The following is a 13,854-nucleotide window of genomic DNA, read 5'->3' as shown; positions in this document are numbered from 1 at the left end:
CTATATAATTCTTCGGTGGAGATATTTCTATGACATCATAGCCATGTTTGTGTAATATTTCTTTTTCCCTTACGATAATTCCAGGAAGAACAGACGACCAGAAAACTACTTTCGCAATTTTCCTATTTTCCTTTAGTGGGAATGTCACTAGGTCTATCTCTTTACTGGTGATGGATTGTAAGGTATCAATATGCTGTAGCAAACTGATTATCCTTCCTCGATTTAACGGTAAATCGTCTGTGGGAAAAAGCTCTTCAAACTGAAGGTATTTCGTCATAGGTTGATAGCCGCCAGGGGATAATACCATGTTTGTCCTGCTTTTTTATTTTTTATTTTTTTGTGTAATACTACTTTTTATTCCGCAAGGTATATATTCAGGAGCTTTTAAATTCAATTGTTGAGTGGAAGGTTTATTATTCTTTCCGCTTGGTATCTCTTCCGAAGGTTGTTTGATGGCTAATGTATCAGAAAGACCTACCTCGTTTATGTGTTCTATAGGTATATCTTTAAATCTCATCTTTCTCGATTTCTTTTTATTAATTCTTCTTATTATTTTCCTATTTCTAATTTTTCTTTTCGATCCTTTGTCACATTTCATTTGAGTAGATTTTTGTTCAAATACTTCCTCTGAAACAGATAGAACAGTTGTTTTTTCATCTCCTTCATCAGTATTGTGTATCATATTGTTATTCTTCATTACTGTGAAAATCGGATACTCTTTTATTTGCGATGGAGGCTCCTCTCTGAACAGTTTCTTTAAGGAGTATATTCGGGCCTCTTTGGTATCTTTCTTAGCTTTAGTGTTAAATTGGCATATTAATTCCTGGTAAGTAGTTTGAGTACTGTTGTCACATTTGTTTTGAGGTTCAGGGTTCAAAACTTTGGACGAGAGAGAGGATTGAGAAACCTCCCTTCTTTCCTCCTGAGCCTGTATGATATTTGCTGATACCATATGATCTTTTTTCCTCTTTTCCTCTACCAGAAATTTTAAAATGCCAATTTGAACATCCAAGGTTTGATCCGAATTTTCTAAAATATTACCCAAAAAAGAGAGGACAGATTCGAGGATTTCCTGTAATGTGTATAAAGCCTTAGATATAGGAGACGCCACATTGGTAGAGTTCATATTGTTTGGGAGGAATGTATCCAATGATGCGTCTAGATTCATTTTGAAATCAAAGTGTTGATCCAAGATTTCAGTTTGTAAATTTTCCGAATGTGTTTGCAGGTCAGAAATATTTTCCATTGGTTGTATACCCTTGGAACAGAGATTCTCAGAGTTTGATAGATGAGTTGTTTGATTTGTCGATATGACAATGGGGGACTCAGAGATAGAAATTTGAGGCTCCTGTTTAGATCGTAGAATTTGCGGTATGGAATGAGACCCAAGATCGCTTACAGCTGAAGTAGTCTGTACGTCCAAAAAAGACAGGTCAGCAACCTCTTTAGGTGACATTTTTTCCGGTGTTACTAGTAGTTCATTATCCGAAAGGTTTAATTGTCTTTTAGGAGACAGAGCTCGGAAATAATTACTAATAGCAGGCATTCCAATCAACTGTCCTGGTTTTACTGCTTTAGCGGAGCATTTTCTAACAGCTTCTTCAGTACCCATTCTCTTCATGAAAATAGTACGAGATCTTAGTTTTTTATATGCCATAGAATAATGTTCCAGCCAAGTATCGATATTTGGTTGATTAAAAAATTAAAATAAAAGTAGACGTATAAGATTAAAAATACCAATTGACAGCAGGGTGGCCCGTCCCGTCCTTGTACGTCCTTGGACGGCCTTAGACGGCCCGCCCTTTGCCCGGGCTTCGCCCCGTGCTCCGACCCGCACGCGTCCCGCGATGCGCGTGATAGGTGGGAGTTATGTAGCTTCACGGGAAGGGAGGGCGTGGCACTGGGAGGGGGCGCGGCACTCACGGGAAGAGGACCAGCTGTAGGTGGTGAATGCTGGTCCTCGCAGTCCCGGGGCCGGCGCCTCTCCCTCCTCTGCGGCCACAGAAGCAACGGGGTCCTTGGTGAGATTAAAAGCGGCAACAGCACAGGATACAAGCTACTCCAGTAGCGTAGGCGAAAGAACAAGCGCTTCTCCTGCTTCACGAGCGGCTCCCGCGAAGCGGGGGCAGCGAGTAGTTATTCACTTTCAGCAGGGCGTGGCACTGGGAGGGGGCGCGGCACTCACGGGAAGAGGACCAGCTGTAGGTGGTGAATGCTGGTCCTCGCAGTCCCGGGGCCGGCGCCTCTCCCTCCTCTGCGGCCACAGAAGCAACGGGGTCCTTGGTGAGATTAAAAGCGGCAACAGCACAGGATACAAGCTACTCCAGTAGCGTAGGCGAAAGAACAAGCGCTTCTCCTGCTTCACGAGCCAGTTGCGATTAACCATCTGAGATATACAAGTGTTGGTTTAGATGTGTCTCTGGATTTTTCGTTACCCTGTACTTAGTCTTTGTATGGTCTTTTTATTCTTTTTTAAACATAAATTCTACATTCACTATACTTATATATTTTTTTTATGTACCTCACCTGATGTTAAGTGGCAGATTCGTTTCATGGTAGACTTTCTTGTATATTTGTTCTATCAGACTTTTATGGTTTTATGCAAAAACAGAATAAAAATGAATTGAAAGATTGATTGATTATGTATGTGTTTTACACTTTGTCAAAAACATGCGGTTTGTGTGTCTTTAGCAATTGTGACATTGTCACGAAAACCAAAAATATCTTAAAATAAGATGATTAATGTATTTTTTAAATGAATAGAGCACAAAATGAACAATAAGTGGTGCATCATTCATATGTAATGTTCAATATCTAATTATAGAAAATAAATACAAGGACGTTATAGTTAGGAAACAGAAATAAAAACAGAAACAGAAATAAAAAATAGAAAATAAATTGAAATTCACTGAAAAAACCAAAGGTGCCAGGGACATTATAGTTAGGAAATAGATTTTGAAAAACCATAGAAATTCACTGAAAAAAACGAAAGTTACATGTACATTACAGTTATGAAGTAGAATTTTAAAAAACTTTGAATTTCACTGAAAAAAACAAATATTACAGGGAAATTATAGTTAGGCTGACATTTCACTCATAGAATACTAGAGAAATTCAGCAGTTATAGTTAGCTGAGCTAACTATATCTCGCACCCTCGCAATGCACTGCTTATGACCTCACATATTACATCACTCATGACATGGTTAATGACATCTCAAATGACTTCTCAAATGACATCACTGATGACATCATCCACAAAATAACGAATGCACCCCCTCACACCCTCAAGGAACCTTACATACACCTACTCCCACACATCCATTCACAAACCCTTACCAGTACTTACCTACCCACTCACTCATTCATAAACCAACTCACTCACCGATACAGCCACTCATACACCCACTCAGTTTAACATAGCCAATGACATATCTACTCATACACCCATACAGCTACTCAAACACTGAGTTAGTCACCTATTGAGCTACTTACACACGTATTCACCCACCCATTCAGTCAATAACACAGCCACTTTCTCACCCAAACAGCTACACACACTTACTTACTTACTCATACAGATACTAAAACATACTCACTCGCCTATATAGTTAGTGACACAGGTACACACTCACTCCTACAGACACTCTCACATTCACTCACTCACCCATACTGTCAATCATACACCCCATTACATATACTGCCTTTCACATACCTACTCACCCATATACTACTGACACATCCACTCACTCACCCACACAGCCATACGCATACTCACTCACTCATACATCCCCTCACATACTTACTCACTAACCCATACAGCCAGACCAGCCACTAATAGTCTCTCCAAAACGGGTTGCCCCCTGTAGGAGTGCCACACTCAGAGGGGTTACCGCACATGTTTCACTACGTTAGACTATTAGTGGCTGGTCCGGCCACGGGAGTGCCCCACCGCTATTGCTGGCGGGTCTTCACTGCCATTGGATAAGTGAGCGGTATGGAGAGCGGAGGGGGCCTGTTACATTGGAATTATAGGCAACTGCACAGCGCTGGACAATTTTCCTTACCCACTTGGGATTGACATTTTCTAACGGAGCACAGAGGCAACCACTTGGGTTTTGCACGGAGTTAAGCAAATTGAAAACTGCATATACCACAATGCCTTGCTTGAGCCCAACCGGGCGTAACTCTGCATACTTAATAAATACACGTGCAAGTAATCTGTTTGCTGTTGAGCCGTTTGTCTGCCAGTGATCAAGAGCGCATGGGCGCTCGAAACGCGTATGGCCCTGCAAGGGAAGACTGTTGCTGGCTGTGCCTTTGCTACCGGTGAAACGTGTGCGGTAACCCCTCTGAGTGTGGCACTCCTACAGGGGGCAACCCGTTTTGGAGAGACTATTAGTGGCTGGTCCGGACACGGGAGTGCCCCACCGCTATTGCTGGCGGGTCTTCACTGCCATTGGATAAGTGAGCGGTATGGAGAGCGGAGGGGGCCTGTTACATTGGAATTATAGGCAACTGCACAGCGCTGGACAATTTTCCTTACCCACTTGGGATTAACATTTTCTAACGGAGCACAGAGGCACCAACTTGGGTTTTGCACGGAGTTAAGCAAATTGAAAACTGCATATACCACAATGCCTTGCTTGAGCCCAACCGGGCGTAACTCTGCATACTTAATAAATACACATGCAAGTAATCTGTTTGCTGTTGAGCCGTTTGTCTGCCAGTGATGAAGAGCGCATGGGCGCTCGAAACGCGTATGGCCCTGCAAGGGAAGACTGTTGCTGGCTGTGCCTATGCTACCGGTGATACGTGTGCGGTAACCCCTCTGAGTGTAGCACTCCTACAGGGGGCAACCCGTTTTGGAGAGACTATTTAGTGGCTGGTCCGGCCACGGGAGTGCCCCACCGCTATTGCTGGCGGGTCTTCACTGCCATTGGATAAGTGAGCGGTATGGAGAGCGGAGGGGGCCTGTTACATTGGAATTATAGGCAACTGCACAGCGCTGGAAAATTTTCCTTACCCACTTGGGATTAACATTTTCTAACGGAGCACAGAGGCACCCACTTGGGTTTTGCACGGAGTTAAGCAAATTGAAAACTGCATATACCACAATGCCTTGCTTGAGCCCAACCGGGCGTAACTCTGCATACTTAATAAATACACGTGCAAGTAATCTGTTTGCTGTTGAGCCGTTTGTCTGCCAGTGATCAAGAGCGCATGGGCGCTCGAAACGCGTATGGCCCTGCAAGGGTAGACTGTTGCTGGCTGTGCCTTTGCTACCGGTGAAACGTGTGCGGTAACCCCTCTGAGTGTGGCACTCCTACAGGGGGCAACCCGTTTTGGAGAGACTATTAGTGGCTGGTCCGGACACGGGAGTGCCCCACTGCTATTGCTGGCGGGTCTTCACTGCCATTGGATAAGTGAGCGGTATGGAGAGCGGAGGGGGCCTGTTACATTGGAATTATAGGCAACTGCACAGCGCTGGACAATTTTCCTTACCCACTTGGGATTAACATTTTCTAACGGAGCACAGAGGCACCCACTTGGGTTTTGCACGGAGTTAAGCAAATTGAAAACTGCATATACCACAATGCCTTGCTTGAGCCCAACCGGGCGTAACTCTGCATACTTAATAAATACACGTGCAAGTAATCTGTTTGCTGTTGAGCCGTTTGTCTGCCAGTGATGAAGAGCGCATGGGCGCTCGAAACGCGTATGGCCCTGCAAGGGAAGACTGTTGCTGGCTGTGCCTATGCTACCGGTGAAACGTGTGCGGTAACCCCTCTGAGTGTGGCACTCCTACAGGGGGCAACCCGTTTTGGAGAGACTATTAGTGGCTGGTCCGGACACGGGAGTGCCCCACCGCTATTGCTGGCGGGTCTTCACTGCCATTGGATAAGTGAGCGGTATGGAGAGCGGAGGGGGCCTGTTACATTGGAATTATAGGCAACTGCACAGCGCTGGACAATTTTCCTTACCCACTTGGGATTAACATTTTCTAACGGAGCACAGAGGCACCAACTTGGGTTTTGCACGGAGTTAAGCAAATTGAAAACTGCATATACCACAATGCCTTGCTTGAGCCCAACCGGGCGTAACTCTGCATACTTAATAAATACACATGCAAGTAATCTGTTTGCTGTTGAGCCGTTTGTCTGCCAGTGATGAAGAGCGCATGGGCGCTCGAAACGCGTATGGCCCTGCAAGGGAAGACTGTTGCTGGCTGTGCCTATGCTAACGGTGATACGTGTGCGGTAACCCCTCTGAGTGTGGCACTCCTACAGGGGGCAACCCGTTTTGGAGAGACTATTTAGTGGCTGGTCCGGCCACGGGAGTGCCCCACCGCTATTGCTGGCGGGTCTTCACTGCCATTGGATAAGTGAGCGGTATGGAGAGCGGAGGGGGCCTGTTACATTGGAATTATAGGCAACTGCACAGCGCTGGACAATTTTCCTTACCCACTTGGGATTAACATTTTCTAACGGAGCACAGAGGCACCCACTTGGGTTTTGCACGGAGTTAAGCAAATTGAAAACTGCATATACCACAATGCCTTGCTTGAGCCCAACCGGGCGTAACTCTGCATACTTAATAAATACACGTGCAAGTAATCTGTTTGCTGTTGAGCCGTTTGTCTGCCAGTGATCAAGAGCGCATGGGCGCTCGAAACGCGTATGGCCCTGCAAGGGTAGACTGTTGCTGGCTGTGCCTTTGCTACCGGTGAAACGTGTGCGGTAACCCCTCTGAGTGTGGCACTCCTACAGGGGGCAACCCGTTTTGGAGAGACTATTAGTGGCTGGTCCGGACACGGGAGTGCCCCACTGCTATTGCTGGCGGGTCTTCACTGCCATTGGATAAGTGAGCGGTATGGAGAGCGGAGGGGGCCTGTTACATTGGAATTATAGGCAACTGCACAGCGCTGGACAATTTTCCTTACCCACTTGGGATTAACATTTTCTAACGGAGCACAGAGGCACCCACTTGGGTTTTGCACGGAGTTAAGCAAATTGAAAACTGCATATACCACAATGCCTTGCTTGAGCCCAACCGGGCGTAACTCTGCATACTTAATAAATACACGTGCAAGTAATCTGTTTGCTGTTGAGCCGTTTGTCTGCCAGTGATGAAGAGCGCATGGGCGCTCGAAACGCGTATGGCCCTGCAAGGGAAGACTGTTGCTGGCTGTGCCTATGCTACCGGTGATACGTGTGCGGTAACCCCTCTGAGTGTGGCACTCTTACAGGGGGCAACCCGTTTTGGAGAGACTATTAGTGGCTGGTCCGGCCACGGGAGTGCCCCACCGCTATTGCTGGCGGGTCTTCACTGCCATTGGATAAGTGAGCGGTATGGAGAGCGGAGGGGGCCTGTTACATTGGAATTATAGGCAACTGCACAGCGCTGGACAATTTTCCTTACCCACTTGGGATTAACATTTTCTAACGGAGCACAGAGGCACCCACTTGGGTTTTGCACGGAGTTAAGCAAATTGAAAACTGCATATACCACAATGCCTTGCTTGAGCCAAACCGGGCGTAACTCTGCATACTTAATAAATACACGTGCAAGTAATCTGTTTGCTGTTGAGCCGTTTGTCTGCCAGTGATGAAGAGCGCATGGGCGCTCGAAACGCGTATGGCCCTGCAAGGGAAGACTGTTGCTGGCTGTGCCTATGCTACCGGTGATACGTGTGCGGTAACCCCTCTGAGTGTGGCACTCCTACAAGGGGCAACCCGTTTTGGAGAGACTATTAGTGGCTGGTCCGGCCACGGGAGTGCCCCACCGCTATTGCTGGCGGGTCTTCACTGCCATTGGATAAGTGAGCGGTATGGAGAGCGGAGGGGGCCTGTTACATTGGAATTATAGGCAACTGCACAGCGCTGGACAATTTTCCTTACCCACTTGGGATTAACATTTTCTAACGGAGCACAGAGGCACCCACTTGGGTTTTGCACGGAGTTAAGCAAATTGAAAACTGCATATACCACAATGCCTTGCTTGAGCCCAACCGGGCATAACTCTGCATACTTAATAAATACACGTGCAAGTAATCTCTTTGCTGTTGAGCCGTTTGTCTGCCAGTGATCAAGAGCCCATGGGCGTTCGAAACGCGTATGGCCCTGCAAGGGAAGACTGTTTCTGGCTGTGCCTTTGCTACCGGTGAAACGTGTGCGGTAACCCCTCTGAGTGTGGCACTCCTACAGGGGGCAACCCGTTTTGGAGAGACTATTAGTGGCTGGTCCGGCCACGGGAGTGCCCCACCGCTATTGCTGGCGGGTTTTCACTGCCATTGGATAAGTGAGCGGTATGGAGAGCGGAGGGGGCCTGTTACATTGGAATTATAGGCAACTGCACAGCGCTGGATCATTTTCCTTACCCACTTGGGATTAACATTTTCTAACGGAGCACAGAGGCACCCACTTGGGTTTTGCACAGAGTTAAGCAAATTGAAAACTGCATATACCACAATGCCTTGCTTGAGCCCAACCGGGCGTAACTCTGCATACTTAATAAATACACGTGCAAGTAATCTCTTTGCTGTTGAGCCGTTTGTCTGCCAGTGATCAAGAGCCCATGGGCGTTCGAAACGCGTATGGCCCTGCAAGGGAAGACTGTTTCTGGCTGTGCCTTTGCTACCGGTGAAACGTGTGCGGTAACCCCTCTGAGTGTGGCACTCCTACAGGGGGCAACCCGTTTTGGAGAGACTATTAGTGGCTGGTCCGGACACGGGAGTGCCCCACTGCTATTGCTGGCGGGTCTTCACTGCCATTGGATAAGTGAGCGGTATGGAGAGCGGAGGGGGCCTGTTACATTGGAATTATAGGCAACTGCACAGCGCTGGACAATTTTCCTTACCCACTTGGGATTAACATTTTCTAACGGAGCACAGAGGCACCCACTTGGGTTTTGCACGGAGTTAAGCAAATTGAAAACTGCATATACCACAATGCCTTGCTTGAGCCCAACCGGGCGTAACTCTGCATACTTAATAAATACACGTGCAAGTAATCTGTTTGCTGTTGAGCCGTTTGTCTGCCAGTCATCAAGAGCGCATGGGCGCTCGAAACGCGTATGGCCCTGCAAGGGAAGACTGTTGCTGGCTGTGCCTTTGCTACCGGTGAAACGTGTGCGGTAACCCCTCTGAGTGTGGCACTCCTACAGGGGGCAACCCGTTTTGGAGAGACTATTAGTGGCTGGTCCGGCCACGGGAGTGCCCCACCGCTATTGCTGGCGGGTCTTTACTGCCATTGGATAAGTGAGCGGTATGGAGAGCGGAGGGGGCCTGTTACATTGGAATTATAGGCAACTGCACAGCGCTGGATAATTTTCCTTACCCACTTGGGATTAACATTTTCTAACGGAGCACAGAGGCACCCACTTGGGTTTTGCACAGAGTTAAGCAAATTGAAAACTGCATATACCACAATGCCTTGCTTGAGCCCAACCGGGCGTAACTCTGCATACTTAATAAATACACGTGCAAGTAATCTGTTTGCTGTTGAGCCATTTTTTGCCAGTCATCAAGAGCGCATGGGCGCTCGAAACGCGTATGGCCCTGCAAGGGAAGACTGTTGCTGGCTGTGCCTTTGCTACCGGTGAAACGTGTGCGGTAACCCCTCTGAGTGTGGCACTCCTACAGGGGGCAACCCGTTTTGGAGAGACTATTAGTGGCTGGTCCGGCCACGGGAGTGCCCCACCACTATTGCTGGCGGGTCTTCACTGCCATTGGATAAGTGAGCGGTATGGAGAGCGGAGGGGGCCTGTTACATTGGAATTATAGGCAACTGCACAGCGCTGGACAATTTTCCTTACCCACTTGGGATTAACATTTTCTAACGGAGCACAGAGGCACCCACTTGGGTTTTGCACGGAGTTAAGCAAATTGAAAACTGCATATACCACAATGCCTTGCTTGAGCCCAACCGGGCGTAACTCTGCATACTTAATAAATACACGTGCAAGTAATCTGTTTGCTGTTGAGCCGTTTGTCTGCCAGTGATCAAGAGCGCATGGGCGCTCGAAACGCGTATGGCCCTGCAAGGGTAGACTGTTGCTGGCTGTGCCTTTGCTACCGGTGAAACGTGTGCGGTAACCCCTCTGAGTGTGGCACTCCTACAGGGGGCAACCCGTTTTGGAGAGACTATTAGTGGCTGGTCCGGACACGGGAGTGCCCCACCGCTATTGCTGGCGGGTCTTCACTGCCATTGGATAAGTGAGCGGTATGGAGAGCGGAGGGGGCCTGTTACATTGGAATTATAGGCAACTGCACAGCGCTGGACAATTTTCCTTACCCACTTGGGATTAACATTTTCTAACGGAGCACAGAGGCACCCACTTGGGTTTTGCACGGAGTTAAGCAAATTGAAAACTGCATATACCACAATGCCTTGCTTGAGCCAAACCGGGCGTAACTCTGCATACTTAATAAATACACGTGCAAGTAATCTGTTTGCTGTTGAGCCGTTTGTCTGCCAGTGATGAAGAGCGCATGGGCGCTCGAAACGCGTATGGCCCTGCAAGGGAAGACTGTTGCTGGCTGTGCCTATGCTACCGGTGATACGTGTGCGGTAACCCCTCTGAGTGTGGCACTCCTACAAGGGGCAACCCGTTTTGGAGAGACTATTAGTGGCTGGTCCGGCCACGGGAGTGCCCCACCGCTATTGCTGGCGGGTCTTCACTGCCATTGGATAAGTGAGCGGTATGGAGAGCGGAGGGGGCCTGTTACATTGGAATTATAGGCAACTGCACAGCGCTGGACAATTTTCCTTACCCACTTGGGATTAACATTTTCTAACGGAGCACAGAGGCACCCACTTGGGTTTTGCACGGAGTTAAGCAAATTGAAAACTGCATATACCACAATGCCTTGCTTGAGCCCAACCGGGCATAACTCTGCATACTTAATAAATACACGTGCAAGTAATCTCTTTGCTGTTGAGCCGTTTGTCTGCCAGTGATCAAGAGCCCATGGGCGTTCGAAACGCGTATGGCCCTGCAAGGGAAGACTGTTTCTGGCTGTGCCTTTGCTACCGGTGAAACGTGTGCGGTAACCCCTCTGAGTGTGGCACTCCTACAGGGGGCAACCCGTTTTGGAGAGACTATTAGTGGCTGGTCCGGCCACGGGAGTGCCCCACCGCTATTGCTGGTGGGTTTTCACTGCCATTGGATAAGTGAGCGGTATGGAGAGCGGAGGGGGCCTGTTACATTGGAATTATAGGCAACTGCACAGCGCTGGATCATTTTCCTTACCCACTTGGGATTAACATTTTCTAACGGAGCACAGAGGCACCCACTTGGGTTTTGCACAGAGTTAAGCAAATTGAAAACTGCATATACCACAATGCCTTGCTTGAGCCCAACCGGGCGTAACTCTGCATACTTAATAAATACACGTGCAAGTAATCTCTTTGCTGTTGAGCCGTTTGTCTGCCAGTGATCAAGAGCCCATGGGCGTTCGAAACGCGTATGGCCCTGCAAGGGAAGACTGTTTCTGGCTGTGCCTTTGCTACCGGTGAAACGTGTGCGGTAACCCCTCTGAGTGTGGCACTCCTACAGGGGGCAACCCGTTTTGGAGAGACTATTAGTGGCTGGTCCGGACACGGGAGTGCCCCACTGCTATTGCTGGCGGGTCTTCACTGCCATTGGATAAGTGAGCGGTATGGAGAGCGGAGGGGGCCTGTTACATTGGAATTATAGGCAACTGCACAGCGCTGGACAATTTTCCTTACCCACTTGGGATTAACATTTTCTAACGGAGCACAGAGGCACCCACTTGGGTTTTGCACGGAGTTAAGCAAATTGAAAACTGCATATACCACAATGCCTTGCTTGAGCCCAACCGGGCGTAACTCTGCATACTTAATAAATACACGTGCAAGTAATCTGTTTGCTGTTGAGCCGTTTGTCTGCCAGTCATCAAGAGCGCATGGGCGCTCGAAACGCGTATGGCCCTGCAAGGGAAGACTGTTGCTGGCTGTGCCTTTGCTACCGGTGAAACGTGTGCGGTAACCACTCTGAGTGTGGCACTCCTACAGGGGGCAACCCGTTTTGGAGAGACTATTAGTGGCTGGTCCGGCCACGGGAGTGCCCCACCGCTATTGCTGGCGGGTCTTTACTGCCATTGGATAAGTGAGCGGTATGGAGAGCGGAGGGGGCCTGTTACATTGGAATTATAGGCAACTGCACAGCGCTGGATAATTTTCCTTACCCACTTGGGATTAACATTTTCTAACGGAGCACAGAGGCACTCACTTGGGTTTTGCACAGAGTTAAGCAAATTGAAAACTGCATATACCACAATGCCTTGCTTGAGCCCAACCGGGCGTAACTCTGCATACTTAATAAATACACGTGCAAGTAATCTGTTTGCTGTTGAGCCATTTTTTGCCAGTCATCAAGAGCGCATGGGCGCTCGAAACGCCTATGGCCCTGCAAGGGAAGACTGTTGCTGGCTGTGCCTTTGCTACCGGTGAAACGTGTGCGGTAACCCCTCTGAGTGTGGCACTCCTACAGGGGGCAACCCGTTTTGGAGAGACTATTAGTGGCTGGTCCGGCCACGGGAGTGCCCCACCACTATTGCTGGCGGGTCTTCACTGCCATTGGATAAGTGAGCGGTATGGAGAGCGGAGGGGGCCTGTTACATTGGAATTATAGGCAACTGCACAGCGCTGGACAATTTTCCTTACCCACTTGGGATTAACATTTTCTAACGGAGCACAGAGGCACCCACTTGGGTTTTGCACGGAGTTAAGCAAATTGAAAACTGCATATACCACAATGCCTTGCTTGAGCCCAACCGGGCGTAACTCTGCATACTTAATAAATACACGTGCAAGTAATCTGTTTGCTGTTGAGCCGTTTGTCTGCCAGTGATCAAGAGCGCATGGGCGCTCGAAACGCGTATGGCCCTGCAAGGGTAGACTGTTGCTGGCTGTGCCTTTGCTACCGGTGAAACGTGTGCGGTAACCCCTCTGAGTGTGGCACTCCTACAGGGGGCAACCCGTTTTGGAGAGACTATTAGTGGCTGGTCCGGACACGGGAGTGCCCCACTGCTATTGCTGGCGGGTCTTCACTGCCATTGGATAAGTGAGCGGTATGGAGAGCGGAGGGGGCCTGTTACATTGGAATTATAGGCAACTGCACAGCGCTGGACAATTTTCCTTACCCACTTGGGATTAACATTTTCTAACGGAGCACAGAGGCACCCACTTGGGTTTTGCACGGAGTTAAGCAAATTGAAAACTGCATATACCACAATGCCTTGCTTGAGCCCAACCGGGCGTAACTCTGCATACTTAATAAATACACGTGCAAGTAATCTGTTTGCTGTTGAGCCGTTTGTCTGCCAGTGATGAAGAGCGCATGGGCGCTCGAAACGCGTATGGCCCTGCAAGGGAAGACTGTTGCTGGCTGTGCCTATGCTACCGGTGATACGTGTGCGGTAACCCCTCTGAGTGTGGCACTCTTACAGGGGGCAACCCGTTTTGGAGAGACTATTAGTGGCTGGTCCGGCCACGGGAGTGCCCCACCGCTATTGCTGGCGGGTCTTCACTGCCATTGGATAAGTGAGCGGTATGGAGAGCGGAGGGGGCCTGTTACATTGGAATTATAGGCAACTGCACAGCGCTGGACAATTTTCCTTACCCACTTGGGATTAACATTTTCTAACGGAGCACAGAGGCACCCACTTGGGTTTTGCACGGAGTTAAGCAAATTGAAAACTGCATATACCACAATGCCTTGCTTGAGCCAAACCGGGCGTAACTCTGCATACTTAATAAATACACGTGCAAGTAATCTGTTTGCTGTTGAGCCGTTTGTCTGCCAGTGATGAAGAGCGCATGGGCGCTCGA

Source organism: Lissotriton helveticus, chromosome 9 (assembly GCF_964261635.1).
Source record: "Lissotriton helveticus chromosome 9, aLisHel1.1, whole genome shotgun sequence".
In the NCBI taxonomy this organism is placed as follows: Eukaryota; Metazoa; Chordata; class Amphibia; order Caudata; family Salamandridae; genus Lissotriton; species Lissotriton helveticus.
This window is presented reverse-complemented; position numbering follows the sequence as displayed.